Source organism: Rattus norvegicus, chromosome 8, assembly GCF_021556685.1.
Source record: "Rattus norvegicus strain SHRSP/BbbUtx chromosome 8, alternate assembly SHRSP_T2T, whole genome shotgun sequence".
Taxonomy (NCBI): domain Eukaryota; kingdom Metazoa; phylum Chordata; class Mammalia; order Rodentia; family Muridae; genus Rattus; species Rattus norvegicus.
This window is the reverse complement of record NC_141541.1, coordinates 7,780,935-7,799,110: the sequence shown is the minus strand read 5'-3', so window position 1 is coordinate 7,799,110 and position 18,176 is coordinate 7,780,935. Positions and strand designations below refer to the sequence as shown.

At 34.1% G+C, this 18,176-nt stretch overlaps 1 protein-coding gene across 5 annotated transcripts in view; it reads left to right on the top strand.

The window, feature by feature from the left end:
• The window catches only part of Gria4 (glutamate ionotropic receptor AMPA type subunit 4), a 454,905-nt gene that overhangs the window by 422,689 nt on the left and 14,040 nt on the right, over positions 1 to 18,176 (top strand).

Genomic DNA, 18,176 nt, shown 5'->3' with positions numbered 1-18,176 from the left:
GATGGAAATTTCTGCAACTGCAGAAATTTAAAGTTTTTAATTTAACTTTTCTATAATTAAAAATGACTAAAATTGTATCTCCCTTGAAGAGGAAACAAAGGTCCTTCTCTTACATTCCTGGATGACATAACATGCATGATACATTTTGATTTTTCTTCCTATTTGACCCAAATCCTCTGATACATAACTCTATAGATGGTTTCTGGGTTTCAACTGAGATTTTTTTCACAGCTGATTTGTAAGTTTTTTTATACTAGGGACACATTGCAGACATCTGAGCACTCAAAAGAAAGTTAAAATATTACTAAATTTAGGGTTTAGTTCTTTTCATTTTTATCCTTACACTTACAAGTTAAATTTTTGTGACTTTTCTGGGATGGAATAAGGAATTTTTGTGATTGGTTTTGTATTTACTACCATATAGAAAGATATATTTAACAAAATGAAACTCCTACAATTGAAATTGTAGAGTCTAACCTTTTGTAGCTTTAATAAGAAAACTAAGACTAGGCACCATCTCTAATATTCAAGGAAAATTTAAAACTAATTCATACCCTGATGATATAGAAAATAATATTAACCATAGTAATGTGTAACTGTAATCTCAGAACTTGAAAAATGGAAACAGGAAGACCAAGAGTTCAAAGTCATTCTCAGAAAAAAGGGAGTATGAGGCTAGCCTGGGATACATGAGATCCTGTCTTATAAACAAGTCAACAATAAATAAACACAATTTTTTTAGGCATCCAGAAGGACAGAACAAATATGTATTGGCATTTGAATCACCTCTTTCTGTCATGGTGAATAAAAGTCAGATATGAGTTCCTTCTTACAAGTCTTCACAATGTGACTGGAGTGAAAGCATTCCTTAAAACTAGAAACTGGAACAATGTAGATATGCAAATGAGAAAGTACCAAACATCTAGGCGAAGTGGAACATTAGGAAATAAACTTCCTCACAGAAGGGTAGGTGAAGAAATACATGAAATCAGTATCTTAGAAGGTAGGCTTACCAACATGTACCACTGGGCCTGAAACTGTTGTTTCTGCTTTCTGGGCAAACTAGATTTCTTAATTTGGGCAGAATATATGGACACATTGCTGTTATTTAAATCTTAGCTGCAGAACAAACACTGTGTAATAGAGAATGTAGTCATCTCAGGCTTTCAACATCCTCAAGTATACCTGCCCATAGTGAGTCAGAGTGTGGGGTTGAGGATTTGGCCCAGTGGTAGAATGCCTGCCTAGCAAGCGCAAGGCCCTGGGTTCGGTTCCCAGCTCCAAATTAAAAAAAAAGGGGGAAAGGAGTCAGAGTGTGCAGGCATAAAATAATTGTACTGCCAACACTGAAAGGGCAACTGTGGCATCATTATGAAGAGGTATTACTATCAGAGGCAAAAATTACTGCGTGCATGGAATTAGTGTGTGAGAACATTGTATTCTTGCATACTGAAATGCACAAAATAGAGTTAAGTGATACACAGTTGTGTTTCCATTTGTCTTTTAATATTGAATTTATCTTTACATTCCTATTCAATTCTCTCATTTAAAATTTTCCAATGTAATATTTTTTATTCTTTATAACATATAATTGACTACAAAGTAATTATTAAAGCTTTAAAAAACTCAATGAAGACCATGTGATGATCATGTCTCCTACACATAGGATCTCAGTGCATAGAACTGTGACTTTTATAGATTATAAATCTACTTATCATTTATAATCAGAAATACTATTTCTGTATAATACATAAAACTTTATTATGAGTAGCTCTCTGTGAATCCTCAGAGCACCAACACAGATCAAGTAGTAACCTCTGTGGCACTGTTTGCAGATTCAGTTCTTCAGCCATCTCCCTAAATGAAAACATGCAGGGTAGGGCATACTGGGGCCCCTCAGCTCATGATGCTCAGGATCCCAGTTCTTGAGCAGCTCTTTGTAAGAAATCTTCTAGCCATAGTGCAATAGATTCCTTTCCCTTATGTTTCCAGAACAGTCTTACCTGAGAAAACAGAGACAGACTGGGAAGAAACTGAAGAGGACAAGGTACAATACAGCTCTTTATATATGCAGTAATTAGAAGGTAAAGAAAATGTTGCCCATGTACCATGTATCAGTTAAAGCTTTGGAGGTATACATAGTAAAGTGAACATTAACATAACATGAGAAGACACCTTAGAGCAATAGCTCTCAGCTTACCTATAAGGTAATTTTGCTACTGCTATGAATCACAATGTAAATATCTGTTTTTTCTAATGGTCTTAGGTGACACATGGGAAAGGGTCATTCAGTCCCCAAAGGGGTCACACCCACAGAACCACTGCTTTAAAGTCTATGACATTATAAAAATGTAATCTAATCCTCAGTGTAAAATTCTTCACCGTGATGTTATAATGTAGTTCTATGTTGATGGTAACTTAGAAAATCAGAGGTAAATATTGGTTTTCTGCAAACATAAAAATCTACTTCACCATCTACCTCACCAGAGTATATGAGAAATTATCAATGTACCACTCTAGATGGGATCAATCTTCTGTGTCTAAAGATAGTATCAGCCAATGTGAAATTGGTTTTATGCTTTCATATTTTACAAAGGGGAGATAAAATGGTTTGGAAGTTACAGAACAGTGTAGAGAACAGTAACTACTCTGATTTAGAATAATAATATGCTTTAATATAGAATAAGAAAACTGTAGTTCATTCAGTTTAAAGGTTTCTCTTTACTGCCAAGACAGAATCTAGCTGTTGATTTCAGGATGATATACAGTTTCATATGCATAGGAACATGGAAATAGAAAGCCATCTTTCACATCTCCAGATGCCTGAGTCTTTTAAAAATCAAGCAATCTACTGATTAAAAAATTTTAGTAGGAGAGGAGTAGGTGAGCAAATCATTGAAATGCTGTAGGAGGTCATTACTTATCCATTTTCATAATTGAACATCATTTCTTTTACACGCCCAGATCCCATAATTTCTGGGAATCTAAAATCTAAGAATAATATTCACTTCTTAAAATTGCAGTGCCATTTCAACATAAACTTTCACAGCACAAAAGTCAACAGCACAGGCAAATGGCAAGCATGAATCCATCCTTTCCATTTTAGTCTTGTCTTTGAAAGTCTACAATACTGATGTGTTAAAAAAACAAACTTGGTTTGAAAATCCTACTGACCAAACAAAGTCATATGTTATCATATTTAAATAACCCAGATTTCACTTAGGTTCCATTTTTATTCTGGGTTACTCAAAGAAGAAACTGAGTACAGATAAGGTTTTAAAGAAGATACTAAAGTGGGATGTTTTCTTGAGTACTGTTTAGCAATTAACAGGAATAGATTAAATTGGAGCTTCAGTAAAATAAATGAGACACTAATAGCTACATATTTTCAGAGTATATGAAAGTATGCATGGGTTCCTCTTTCATGTTGCCTCACCGCACAGAAACAAATGAAAACCACTGAGAATTAGTTCCACCTGGGCCTTTTTGTGACACACCAAGAGACCAAAGTCTGGCTGAAGATAAGCAGACATATATTCAGCTCCAGCCCTCAGAATCCTCTCTTTCCAGATATTTGCAACTAGCACATTCAAAAATTTAGAAAAATGTTGGCACAAGTCCCAGTTTTTTATTGCTAGAGTTTTAAACATAAAAGCAAAATTTTGTAGTAGAAATCTGCAAAGGAACTTAATGTAAGTGCCCAAAGAACTAAGACAGTACCTGTTTTACTTTTAAAGGTAGTCAGAAAAACACAGAATGCAAAAGGAGCTGACCTTACACTGTCTCCTACAACAATTTGTTATTTTCTATTATTAAATAATGTGATAATGAAAATATTACTTTGGACAAAAAAGTATGCTCATCTAACACTTAATTTTCTGTTTAATTTGGTCACTTTATAAAGGTGTTTAAATTTGGCTCAAATAAAACACTAAAAATCATTGTCTAATATCTTTCTAAAGTGAGATGCTCAGAGTAACAGCATAATATTACTTTTTTCAAATGTGTATGCTTCTTCTAACCCTCTTTTGTAGTGATGACACTATAAGTAAGGGTTAAGTGACTTGCCCAGAGTTCCCCAGCTCAGGTTACAACTGATGTCTTCTGACTCCTTTCTCCAGTGCTCTAATGGGAAAAGACATTTTTATTTTATTTTTAAATATGGATAGTTTACTCTGAGAAATAACAGCAGATTTTTAAAATTTTATTCTTGTCTCAGTTTTGCAAACACTAATAAAGCTAAGTTACATTAAAAATATCCTTTTAGGATTCAAGTTTGCACCTAAATTTAAGTTTAGATGGAAAATAGAATAAATTCTTATTTAGCTGAGGAAATTACACATAAATAAAAAATAAATTCACCAAAGAAAGACTTTGCCATGGTTTAAGTTGGTTATCAAAATGATCTAGAAAATTAACTAATAATCTCCAGTATCTGATTGTTAAATCAAGAAAAACTGCCTCTTAGAGAATTCCAAGTGATAGGAATCAGCTCTAAATACTTGAAGCATGTCCTGCCTATGTATTTCAGTCTCAGAACTCTCTAAAGTTGTAAGCAAAGGGGGAATCAGTTACAGGCAATAGAAGTAGAAATGATAGTTTGGGAATTAAACAAGCCAATTATTTCACTGTGGTCTGTTATACTGTGAAACAGAAAAGTGTTTTTAAACATGTTTCTCAGATAGAGATACCAGTCTTACACATCTATGTGAATAGAGATTAAAAGGAAATGCTGACTTCACACATTAGATGAGGCACATATGTGAGAAAATTCACTGGGATACATAAAAGGTATAATTAGTGTGAAAGTACAGGCAGGATTTACTTGAATATTATTGAGAACAAATTGTATGTTGGCATATCCAAATATGACAAAAATAATTTCTCCCATATAATGTGAACTTTCATTGAGAAGATGACTTTTAAGGACATCATGGTAACCTTAGCAATGTCAACACTATTAATTTCTCCTTTATTTCCCTCTTTATCTCGAGTAGCCACCACTTATCCCTGAAGTGTAGATGCTGCGTGGTCACTCTAATCTGACTCAACCCAGACAATATATCTACAGTTTGTTTCTTTCATTGACTTCTACATGATTTCCAAACACGAAGAGTTTGGTTCTAAACTGTAACAACCATGAACAAAATAGTTACTTTATAAGATAAAATAAGCCATTTTTTAAATTTTAAGAATGGTTTACAATATTTGGCTGTATTTGTTTCAGAAAAATAGTATGGTGATTTTATAATGTTTAGATGGTAGAGTATTAATTGTCAAGATAGCAACTTTTAGAATATTCACCACTGATAAAGGAGAACATTATGCTTCAGCTGAAGAAGTTATTATATCAAGTTTATGTCATGCAACTTTAAGGTCATTAAAGTTCATAGGGTGACTCCAATGCAAACCAGATGGAGTGACGGAGGAAGACAAGATTTGCAGATGTATCACAGTTTCCCATAACATTTTCTCCTCCTGCACATTTTTTAATGACCTTTAGGGTACTGCAAACAATGTCCCTCATTTTGCTGTCTCTGTAACATACTGGGACAAACTGAGTTTCCAGCATGCATCCATTTGCTCACCTAATGTCATTTTACTTGATGAAGTTTTTTAATAAGTTACCCAAAGTTAAATAACAATAGCACATGATCTTGTATGGGTTCAGGCTCATTCTTGGTCTCTACTCTCCTTCATGTCTCACAGAATTCAATCAATTGTCTGGTATTGATTTTGTATGGGACTCAATCAGCCACCCTCTCTCAAATTATGCCAAAGGGTAGCTGTAAACTGACGTTTAAGATCAGTTTACTAGACAATTCCCTAAACAAAAATAATTCAAATAAGAAAAAATGTCAGAGACTATGTAATGTGAAGTAATTAACAATTTAATAATAGCTGTCATATACAAAGCCCATGTAAATGAATACATTCTCAGACCTTATCCCAACAATGAATTGGAATTGCTGTCATATCCATCCAGACAGATGACTCTATGGAAACACATGTTATCTAGCTGCTGGGCGACAGAGGTGTTATTAGGGCCTTTAGTATTGAATACTCAAATTTAGTCTTCTTTCTATCTGTCTTTCCAAAGACACCAGGTGTCCTATTCAATCACAGATACTTTAAGGAAGAAAAATCCATCTGATAATGGCTATAGTGCCTTGGTCTTGCATGAACTGAGATCTTAGCCTTCTTGGTAGATAAAAGAAAGCATTTTAAAAAATTAAATCTCACCTGTGGCTTCTTGTTTCAGGTGAGACTTTTTCCTAATCCTCCCATAACATGTTATTTTCAATTTTTATAAAAATTAAACATCTTCTCAAACATTGTTGCCCATATCAATATAATTTTATTTCCAAAGGCAAGAGGAATTTTAGGACACCTACATGGGAAGAGTTCTCTATGGGAACTCTTGAAGTCCCTTACCTTATCACTTCTACTGATTAATTGCCCAAGTAGTGCTATTTCATGAATTTTCCTGCTCTAAGAAAGCCTGAAATTAATTCGGATTCTCTGACAAGACAGGCTAATTCAGCAGGAGACACCATAGTTTACATCCTACACAGTTATTGCCCACTCCCTTTGGCCTAATACTTAAAACGGGTTTCATTTCAACTCTGTGGAAGCCCCATCATATCAGACAGTTGGTAGAATCATGTGAGACTTGAAGAAAGGATTGGCCAGAACTGAACTTGACTTTAATACAAGACCATGTTCTATTATTGTTTAACTTTGGGTATTTCTCCCCTAGGAGGAGGACAGAGGAGAACTAACCAGCTTCAGGATTAAGGTAAGAGGGGAGTTTTCTTTCAAAAGAATGGGTTCCATCCATTTGAAGGAAACCCCTCCCCCACCTATTTGTTAATCCTTTTTTCTTTATACATTTACATTTTTTAACCCACCAGCATTAGGAAACCAGCTTGCTACCAATGCATAGTAGTTATTTCAACATCCACTTACAAATTTTATAGCAGAAATAAAGAAAAACATTGACACAAGTCATAACTGTTGTATGCTATTACATTCATTTTTTCCATCCTCATTAAATATTTGTACCAGTCTTCCATTGACATTTAAATTCTTTAGCTGTTCATTTCTCTGCATATGACTATTTATGATTATTTTTAATCAAACCATACTGGGTAAGAAAATGCAAAAGTATTAAACAAAACTTCAAAATGTTTCTCATAAAATACATTGTTATCAAGCAAAATTTTAATAAAAAATGGTGTTGTTATAAATTTAATGTCTAATTATGAAATAAAATCAGACTAAACTTTCAAGCTGAGGCAAGATAGACAGTGATTTTTTTAAAAACATACTATATGGAAAATACAGCAAGATAAATTATAGGAAAGGAGCATATTTTTTAGCACAATTTCTGGATACTGATTCACCATTTTCTATAGGCCTCTTGATATTTACTTCAATTATTTCTATCATACATTCACATTTTTATCCATTTATTCAATTGTCTTTGAAGTCATCAAATATTCCCCACCTTTGGTGTCTTCTTCATGTTCTTTTTTAATTCAAGAGTTCCCAAGGGAAGATTCAAAGCTGTTTTCCTGACCTTCACATGCATGCTATGGCACACATGCCCTGCCCCCTCAACACCATATACTCACACACACAACAAATTAATACAAAGAACAGAATTTCACTTTTGTCATTTAAACTGAATTAACAATAATTAATGGGTACAATTTGTACTGTAAATGCCATTATCTTGAAGATAAGCAGGTAATGGACCAGAAAGACAATGATTCCTTTTACAAATATTTGTCAAAATGTCCGGATGAGCAGAATTCAGGATCTCAGAACCTGTGAAGAAAACTGAATTTCTAATTTAAGGGCCAGCTACCCTTGCTTACAGAGCTATGAACAGAAGACATTGTTTCAAGCATGGTGGAAGAGGAGGCTCATCACACAAACTTGTTCTTTATCTCCACACACACTGCACCACTATACACCTGTATTTGCATATACGAACACTTACACAAACATCATTCAGAGACAGAAAATATTTAATTTATAAAAAAGCTAAGATAAGCATATTATTACCTTTATGTAGAGCAGTGTAAACTCAGTATCTCTAAGAACTATGGAATAGACTTAGAAGTCTTTGACCAGAAATTCTTATATTCTTCCCTTTCTGAGCCTACTACATAGCCCTGAACTCTGTGGAAAATTCAGACACTGTCTTTCTTTCATACTTTACTTCTCAAGTTTCTTTTTCTATTTTTTACGATTCTCCCAGCCTAACCAAAAGGCAATAAGAAAATGAGACAAAATCTATTAACACAAGTATTACTTTGTATGAATAAGCTCCAAATACTTGCCTACAGGTAAGGAACCTAAGATCTTAACCTAGAGAGAGAAGTTGAAACTGTCCTTACCCAAACATTTTATGGAAATTCTAAATACTTGAAAATGAAACTGAGCTAGACACATTTAGTAAGCTAAATATATGTATACAATATGTAGAGAAATAAATTTTAATGAAATCAAATGAGATGTGCAGCTGGCATTTAATCTTTATTGATAGATATGGCAATTAATTTCTTGGTGAACAGTATTAACTATTCAAAATAGTAAATTTAGTTACAATCTTCTTATCTAAAGGTGTTTTACAGGCTAAATGTAGCTATATGGAAAGTTATTTGCAAATGCACCTTATCTAGATCTTTCCTTTTTAAAGTTTAAATGGTAATATTATATTGTCCTTGAAATTAAAACATCAATTGTATCTGATTTTATCAGTGTTCTTTCCTACTGGAGATACAAAGTACATAAAAGAACCCTTTAGCTGGAATCCCTATGAAGCACCTTCTTAGATTATTTTGTTGATAAATTATTTCACATTATTCTTATAGATAGGTTAATAGTTCAGTGCTTTACTTGGGTGTGTAGTACCAGTTACTGAGTACCACATGTATGTCTTGTTTGACATCTAAGATATAGTTTCTGCTCTCTGAGCAAATGGAACCTAAACACATACTATATTATACACAAACTTATGATGGATCCATTGTCTGTTTCACATAGACGTAACTGAGAGAAGGCTTATAAAGAGGCCCAGAGAAGCAGCGAATATTGGTTGAATGACTAAGTAGTGATTATGGGCAAACATAAGATATACAAAATATGAGAAAGGGTAAAAAAAATATTGAGTAAGGGTCTATTGGATTTGTAGTAAATTCTAAGCAAAATACCTGTAGAGCTATGAGGAAACTACCATGGCTAAAGTCAGAGAGAATGTGCATAGAGCATTGGTTTGTGTAGTAGATTAGAATGTGTAGTAGTAGTAGAATGTGGACTTTAGCATTGATTAGGTATTGCCAGTGAGTAGCCTTCAGCTTCAGACCTGTCCTTTCTCACTTAATAGAGTCAGTATGACCATAAGATAAAAACGTTATACTTTAAAGGCACACATAGACCTTGAATTTCAGAAAAGTTACAATAAAACCTTGAGGTTGAGTACAAACCCTGAAAGTTGTTTGTTGATGTGCTATTTTGTTACAGAGAACAGTTTATGTGGCTTTGGGTACTGAGAGAGGGAGGCAGCCAATAGACCTGGAGCTAGGTGATAAAAGCCAATACTACAAAAACTGAAACAAATTCAGGGGCCCTTTTCAGAATAACAGGTCTTAAAGATGGTTGACAAAGAAAATGAAAAGAAGTGAAAATTCAAATATTACACTCTGGGTCTTTTTGTTTTATTGTATGTTGTTTTATCCAGCTATTTCTTAGGAGTAAATTTTCTGATCTAATATAAAAGATCAGGTTTCCGTGCGATGATATTCTTAGGGATCTAAAACCTAAAGATTAGACCACCAAGAACATAGTATGTATTCAAATATGCATCTTATTCTAAGCTTAGGAAAATGGCCTATGTTATCATGTACTGAAATTACCACCATAAAGTTTACTGAGTTTCTTAAGATTACCTGCACCTATTCTGTCCATAGTTAGAAAGTAGATGTTGAATTGACAAGACCCACCTTTTGCATTTTAGAGTCAGTAACGTCAGAGATACCAACTCAGTCCTGCAGTGTGGATAGAAGTGAGTCAGGGAAAATTCCTACCAAGACTGGCAACCTTCTCAGGACAAGGATAAGTTCCTGAGAGAGACACAGCAGGATAGAAACAGCATTATCAACCAGGGATGGGCTTGGACAAGGAATAGAAAATCAAAGCACTTGGAGAAGAGCACTGGACTAGAAGGCAGATGACACCTATCCAGCTGGGCTTTGCTGCACAAGTCACCTAACTGTCATTAGGCCACAATGAAATCTGTGAAGTGAAGAAAGAAAAGATAACCACTAGCCCACATATTGACTAAAAAAATTCTCAAGATTCTAAGTACTTAAAGAACTTCTTGGAAGGTTTAGGAAACAGACAAGGATGTAAAAGAAAATATGATCTGTGGTTCATGGGCTGAATCATAATTCCAGATCATACTAGAAAGAATAAGGAGCAGAGTCTGGAAGGCAGAAGAATGAGAAGTCTAGAACAGAGCAGAGTCTGCACAGCTCATCTTTACCAGAAAGGCTTAGGTATACATGGTTTTGTGTTGCAGAGCACCACACATGCAGTGATTGACAGAAATCAGATTGTAGTTCTTTGAACTTTACTTTAGACTAATACTGACCTAAGTTTGAAAATCAACAAAACTTGAAGTAGCTCATGAAACATCTTACAAGGCATCTGGTTGTGTCATCATACAATGCTCCTTTTTCTAGCACTTGCAAACAGCACAAACAGTGAGGTAGAGAAGATGGACACTGTAGACCTTAAAGTCTCAAAGAGGACCCACTAATAAAATGAAATTAACAGTATTTAATTGAGATAGCTTCCTTGATATTTTCTAATTTACTAAAGTGCATCAGAAAGTATTTTTCAATGTTTTTTAATTTTCCATCAACTTTTCATGCAGCTATTTTTAAAAATCTCTTTTATGATGATTATGTAATGATCAAAAATTAATGTAGAGCCTTGGAAATCATTTCCAGGCAAATAACAGACTCAAAATTTCTCTACTGCAACTGTGCAGTCAAGCATGCTATCAATTTGTTTTTATATCTTCTTCTGAGAGACATGCATACAAGAAGTAACAAATTAATCTCCAAACAGGTGATTCTAGAGTTTAATTCAGATATTTGAGTCTTTATGCATTACCAACTTTCCAAATTCTAGGAACCACCAGTAGTCATCGACCAGTTAATGCATAAAGTTTCTTGCATTTTTGTTGAAGAAAACATCTAACTACTAAATACTGGTGAAGATTAACCTTGAAATATTCAACATTGACATAATTAAGGACCTAAGGAGATGGTTGAGTAGATAAGAGTGTTTGTTGAAGCACGAGGACCTGAAATCAATTCACACACACACACACACACACACACACACACACACACACACACACACATATATATTGGCATGGTCATCTCTCACACTGTTGAGGGACAGGTATAGGAGGATATTAGGGCTTGTTGGAGCCAGCCAAGATCCAGGATAAGTAAGTAACCCTGTCTCAAGAAATAAGGAAGACAGTGACAGAAGAAGACATCCAATGGTCTCCTCTAGGCTTTGCTTGCACAGGCATCCAGATCCACGCATGCATGTGCGTGCGCGCGCACACACACAGAGAGAGAGAGAATAAAAAATTCATATATATATATATATATATATACATATATATATATATATATCCAAATGCCTTGCATACAGCCTCACTGTAATCACAGTAATCCTTGAAGAATAACCCTTGTCAGACATAATTCTCAAATAAAATAGAAACAGGCTTGCAAATTACAAAACCAAATAATGAAAACTTTCTGAAAGCTAGTCTAGTATCTCTTCATTTCTTCAGCTCTCTGGGACTTAGTTGCAGCATAAAATAGGAAGGTCTCCTCAAGAACTTAATTTCTCTTAGTCTCTTATATACCACGTAAACCAAGTGGCTTCCAACCCCTGACTCAAGAGACAAAACCTAGCATACCAAAGTCAATGGCAAACTCCAGGCCATCGAGTATTTTCCTGAGCTCCTTGTCAATACCACGAAGATTCTGATTCTTCTTCAGAGTTAATACAAATTGGTTAGAATGTTTGGTTTGAATATAGCAGTTCCTTGTGTCAGTTCTAGTTTAATTTTGGTTGCTACAATACAATACTCTGACAAAAAGCAACTTCTAGAAAAAAAGGTTTATTTCAGTTCACAATTTCAGGTTATAGCCCTACAGATCTCTGGGACTTAGGTAAGTCAAGGAGGCAGTGGCATGAGTTTCCAAGAACAAAGGAACTCAAATGAGCTAATAACACCACACTTACAGTCTAGTGCAGAGAGAAAGGAACATATGCATGTTCTTTATTCTTGTGTAGTGCCATGCCCCAAACCCAGGAATGGAGCCACCATTTTCAGTCTATGTTCACCCACAACAATCAAGAGCCAACCAGATTAAACCAATCCTTATTGAGACTCAGGTTCTGGGTGATTCTTGGTTCAACCCAGTTAACAATTCAAACCACCAATGAGTCATATAAAATACTTGAGAGAGTTTTGTGGAGGATTTTTATTTTTTGTTTTCTGGTTTTGCTGGTTTTGGGGGGAAGGGGTAGATTTTACTGAGTGGCATTGCAGAGAATTTTGAGTGAGCCAGGAAGTTTAGAGAGCTAGATGTAATTAAAAATAATTTTAAAAATCCTCCTAGCCATACAGTGATTTGTTGCATTTTTATCCAATTTTTTCATAACATTGAAAATATTAGCAGTTTATTTTCATACTGAGATCATAACTTCATCTATTTAGATTGCCACTTTGACATTATGCCATATACTATTTTACCTTGTTATTGATTTTTAATAAAAATAAAAGAAAGTCATATGAATTATTAATATTTTCAATACTAACACCTATGCAGCTATATAGATGCAATTACATTAATCTAAAAGAATTTGATAGAGTAGGGTTGAATCTAAGCATGTGAATCTATACATATACAGTAAGTGTTTTCTGGAATTTAAATCAAGCTTCTGTAGGAGTTACAGACCCAAAAAATCTTAATTCTTTTATTCAAGAATTGTAGATACCCTCCTATCTTTTCTCTAATTTTCTACAATTGATTTCCTAAAGGGAATCATCCTAAAGTTCTTATATAAAACACAGTTATTTTATTTCTAGCTTTTTATTCTATCATATGTATATTAAAATGCCCATAACATTTAATCTTTGATTACACTGAGCATCAATTTTATTTTTATCTTTCAATATGAATAAATTATTTATATTGTATAAATTATGAACTTAAATTATTTTAATTCACCAGGTTAGAACCAGGTAAGATTGTATTACTTTTCTGTGCTTTGTATTTTCTCTGGCAGATTGCTTAAAATCACCTTTGCTTAAAACATCTTTGCTGGTTCTAAAGGATTGTTTACCTGTCATATAATTTCTTTTTAATAATTTTGATGGCGTTTGAAAACAAATTTGTTAGGATTTGTTGGAGTCTTTGATAAAAACTACAGCTTCAAATAAGTACATATTGTAGGCTTTGTGATACTAGATATTTAAGTTCTATCAAGAAATAGTATAAAGAAAACTCTCCAGCACAGACATCAGAGGCTTAAGGCTGAGGAGAGATCTTCTATATGTGAATACAATAAAGGGACTTGTATGTCTAGATGATAAAGTAGTGCCATCTTACAGGAGTCAGGTCAAAAAACCTGTCAGGTACATAGACTTATGACATTTTTTGACAATAATGAAATGTTTTTTTCAGCTAAGTGAAATGGGACTGAATTTATTTCAGACAGAGTAAAGAAAGAATTGAAAATTATTCATCTACAAACAATATGCAGTTCCTATTTTCCATTGATAGACATTTACTAAATGTGAAGGTCTGCATTATTTTACATTCAGTTTTTCTGTGTCATTACAGTAACTCTATTTCTATTTTGAATTTTCAAATTCTATTTTTAGATTTGAAGAAATCATTAAGTGGATAAGAGTAGTTCCTAGACAAATATGAGTACCTCAATTCAAATACAGCACCTACATTTTTTTTAAAAAAGCCTGAGTATGGCCACATGCATTCATTATTTCTACCATTGTGGAGGCCAGAGAAAGTTTTTTTTTTTTTTTGGCCACCAGCTTACTAGTGCTAGATTCAATGAAAGACCCTATCACAAAGAAATATAGCTTTCCCCTGAGAGACTCAGCCAGAGCATGACAAATACAGAGGTGAATGCTAGCAGCAAACCATTGAACTGAGAACACGGTCCCCATTGGAGGAGTTAGAGCAAGGATTGAAGTAGCTGAAGGGGCTTGCACCCCATAAGAACAACAATACCAACCAACCAGAGCTCCCAGGGACTAAACTGCTACCCAAAGACTAAACATGGATAGACTTATGACTCCAGCTCATTACATAGCAGAGGATTGTCTTGTTGGGCACCAAAGGAAAGAGAAGCCCTTGGTCCTGCCAAGGCTGGACTCCCCAATGTAGGAAAATGTCAGGGTGGGGAGGTGGGAGGGGAATGGTTTTGGAGGGGCATAGGATAGGGGACTTATGGACAGGAATCCAAGAAAGGGGATACATTTGAAATCTAAAAAAAAAAAAAAAAAAGGTCCAATACAGAAAGGAAAAAATTTTAACTTAAACATGACAGAAAGAAAAAGAAAGAAAGGAAGAAAGAAAGAAAGAAAGGAAGGAAGGAAGGAAGGAAGAAAGAAAGAAAGAAAGAAAGAAAGAAAGAAAGAAAGAAAGAAAGAAAGAAAGAAAGAAAGAAAGCAAACAAGCAGGAAAGTCCTGATAACCTTCTCTTCTCCTCACACATTTATGTACACAGGTTCAGGTAGCAATGAGCATACTCGTGCACACACATATATCCTATGCCACCATCACAAAACTTTACCAAGCCCAAGCATTATAAATTTGTCCCATTTATTTAGGTAAACATGGTACCAGATGTACATTTTAATGCCTCACCAACAGAAAAATAAATTACATTGAAAAACATAGAATAGAAATGAGCATCAGGTATGAGATATGCAGCAACTACAAGAGTATATATTTTAATTAATTTAATTTAATTAATAGAAGTTCAGGAGTCATTAATGGAGACACAGGAAGAAAGATGAAAGACACTCACCTGGATAAATGTGGTCTTTTTAATAGAAAAGGCGTATTTGCATTAGGCTCCACAGTGTGAGGCAGTGCAAATATTTCCCTTTCTTAGATCCCATTAAGCACTTGGGTCTTTGTAACTTCTCAAATAAAAACAAAAGGATTTGTTAGGATTTCTTGGCATCTTTGAAAATTAAGGCAATGAAATTAATTTCCGAATTCTGAAATTGGAGAATAGCTTCGGGAATAAAAACCCTCAGCACAGGGGGTTGGGGATTTGGCTCAGTGGTAGAGCGCTTACCTAGGAAGCGCAAGGTCCTGGGTTCGGTCCCCAGCCCCGGGAAAAAAAAAAAACCCTCAGCACTTTCCATGATTCCTGGGATTTATGCAGCTGAACCTCTCATTCCAAAGCAGTCACATTTCCTATGATAGGATTCATTGCTAGGAGAAGGTAATGGGAAAATTTTTCTTACTTAAACCTCATAAAATGGAAGGCAAGGAAGTGAATTACTTAGGACTTATTTCAGCCCACAAAGACCATTGTCTACACACCTCAAGTGTCAGATGAAGTTCTTCCATCTATCCAGAACTCTGTTTCTCCACCACCACCACCACCCCTCTTTTTGCTTTTTAGGAAATCAGTTGTTTTCAAGTGGACTTTAAGTTGCATTTAATACAAAATGGATACTTAATGCAAGATTTAGCCCCCAGTGTCTACTCTTTTCTTTCTGTTTCATATAATAACCATCATAGTGTTCTTGATACAAAGTAAGCAGGAATATCCTAGACAATCAGTAAGTGTTTCTGATATTGGAGACAGTTTTTTAGAGACAATGACTGGAATGTATGAATGAGTTTCCAAAGCAGTAATAAAGTACTTGTCAGTAGGGATCTGCTTTCTGAGATCCTGACTTCCCTGATTCTTTTTAACCTCTGTAACCATGGTTACCACCTTTCCTTAGGAGCTTCTTTAACACTTGAGCTGAATAAAAAGTACTTTTTACCAGTTCCAGTAAAATAATTGAAGAAATGTTACATACTTATGTGAAAGTAATTGATTTCTTAAGATAGAACAGGTTCAAAACAATGCACTTACATATAGTTTACTCTGCAGTTTAAAGAGCAATCTGAGGTGGCTTTGAGACAGCACAAATCTATTACAAAATAGATAACTTCTTCTGTCATGTAATTGTAGATTATCATGGGGAAAATGGCATACTGAATAAAATCTCTACATAGTAAGTGTCTTTCATGTCTTTCACACTGTATTACTGAAGAAAAGTAAATTACATATGTGATGGTATTAAGCAGACTTCACCAAGGACCACAAGCTTCTACAAGAAAAGTATATGGATTGATTGTGAACTGGGCAGTTGTTTAACTATTGGTCAAGTATATATATTTTATCAAGCAAACATAGATGAATATTTATGTGTATGGATAGCAGTGTGAAACTAAATTGTTTTTACATGGCCTATTTGATGGTATTAGAAAGATATTATCTAAGAATAATTTTTGCAGACAGCTCGATTCCAAACAATCTTCTCAACATACACATTTATTTTTCTTATTCATTCCTTTATTTTGCTTTTTTGTTTGTTTCTTTATTTTCTATTGTGCTGTGAAAACATATTTGGGTATTACTAATTATCCCTGTTAAATAACCCTCTCATAAAATAGTTTTACTTTTAATCAAGGGACTGTATGAACCAATATATGAAATAATTGGAATACTACTGCATTTTTGAAACCTCAAATTTATATGAATGTTCAAAGAGTAAAGCATATAATAAGAATTTCTAAATAGAAATCTAATAGTTTTAATTCACTGAAGTCAAATTTGCCTATTTCTATAAGGTTTAGTTTTGAGAACCAAAACAAATTTGAGTACCTTTTTTTTCACAATAGATTTTTTTTAAATTAGACATTCCTCATCTTTATGAAATGCATACATGCATTTTAATTTGGTTCTATTTGTGATAAAATTGACTTTAGAATGTTCTTCAATTTAGGAAATATGTTAATAATTTTACTCCACTAATGTAGCACTTCCTTCTAAATGTATTAACAGGCTAATAATTTAATTAGCATATAGGAAGTGTTATTTTAACTCTTGAACACAAATGAAATTACCTCAGAGAAAGCATATGCTTTCCAAATAGTTCATCCTACCCAGAAGTGGAAAAGTGGATCATTTACCTGAAATACCAGGAATATATTTTAAAAGAATAAACACACATGATCAATTTAGTTTCAAACAGCCAAAACCTGTTGTTAGACAGCTAAATGACATTTTACTGGTAAATCATGTTAAACTTGTAATTTTCTTTTATTTGACTGGTAATTCATTTGGCAAACAGCACAGACAGAACATTTGTGCCCACATTTCCACAGTAGATTAAGTGTTTCCTAGGATTTAACAAAAGTCTTGTTAAATGCTAGGAAGTCCTCTTGAAAGAGTTCATGGGTCATTTCTTAATTTTACTGTGAAAACAGGAGAAATCAAATACATGGAAGGCGAAAACATATACCTCTTTTTAAAGGCACTTGGAGAATAATTGGAACCCAATACACTGTTTATATTCCTCCTCAGAGAAACTAAAAGCAGAGAAAAATCTTATCTCAAATGGTTTTGGTAAAGATTCAGCATAATGTCCTGGAGTTCAATTGCTCAATTTGAACAGTCAAAATGGACTTGTGATTCTAATTTCTAAATTCCTTCTAACAGCTAAGAACAAAGAAAAACAGTGAATTCAAGAACATCCTAAGAGCCATTAATTAGTATATCCTCCCTAGATTCATTGAAGTCAAAGGGCCTGGAAATCTGCAGCTGTGAAAGAATTCAAAGCACTGAACCAATAACTCCACCAGTAATCCAGGAACTGAGAATCTAAATTAGTAGCTGTTTTTGTTTTCATTTTTGTTTTGTTGTTGCTGTTGTTTTGTTGGTGGTGGTGTTTTTTTTTTTTTCTTTCTTTTAATGACAGTTTGTTTTCCTTCAGGGAATAAATTTTTATCTTAGTCTCTTTTGGGTCA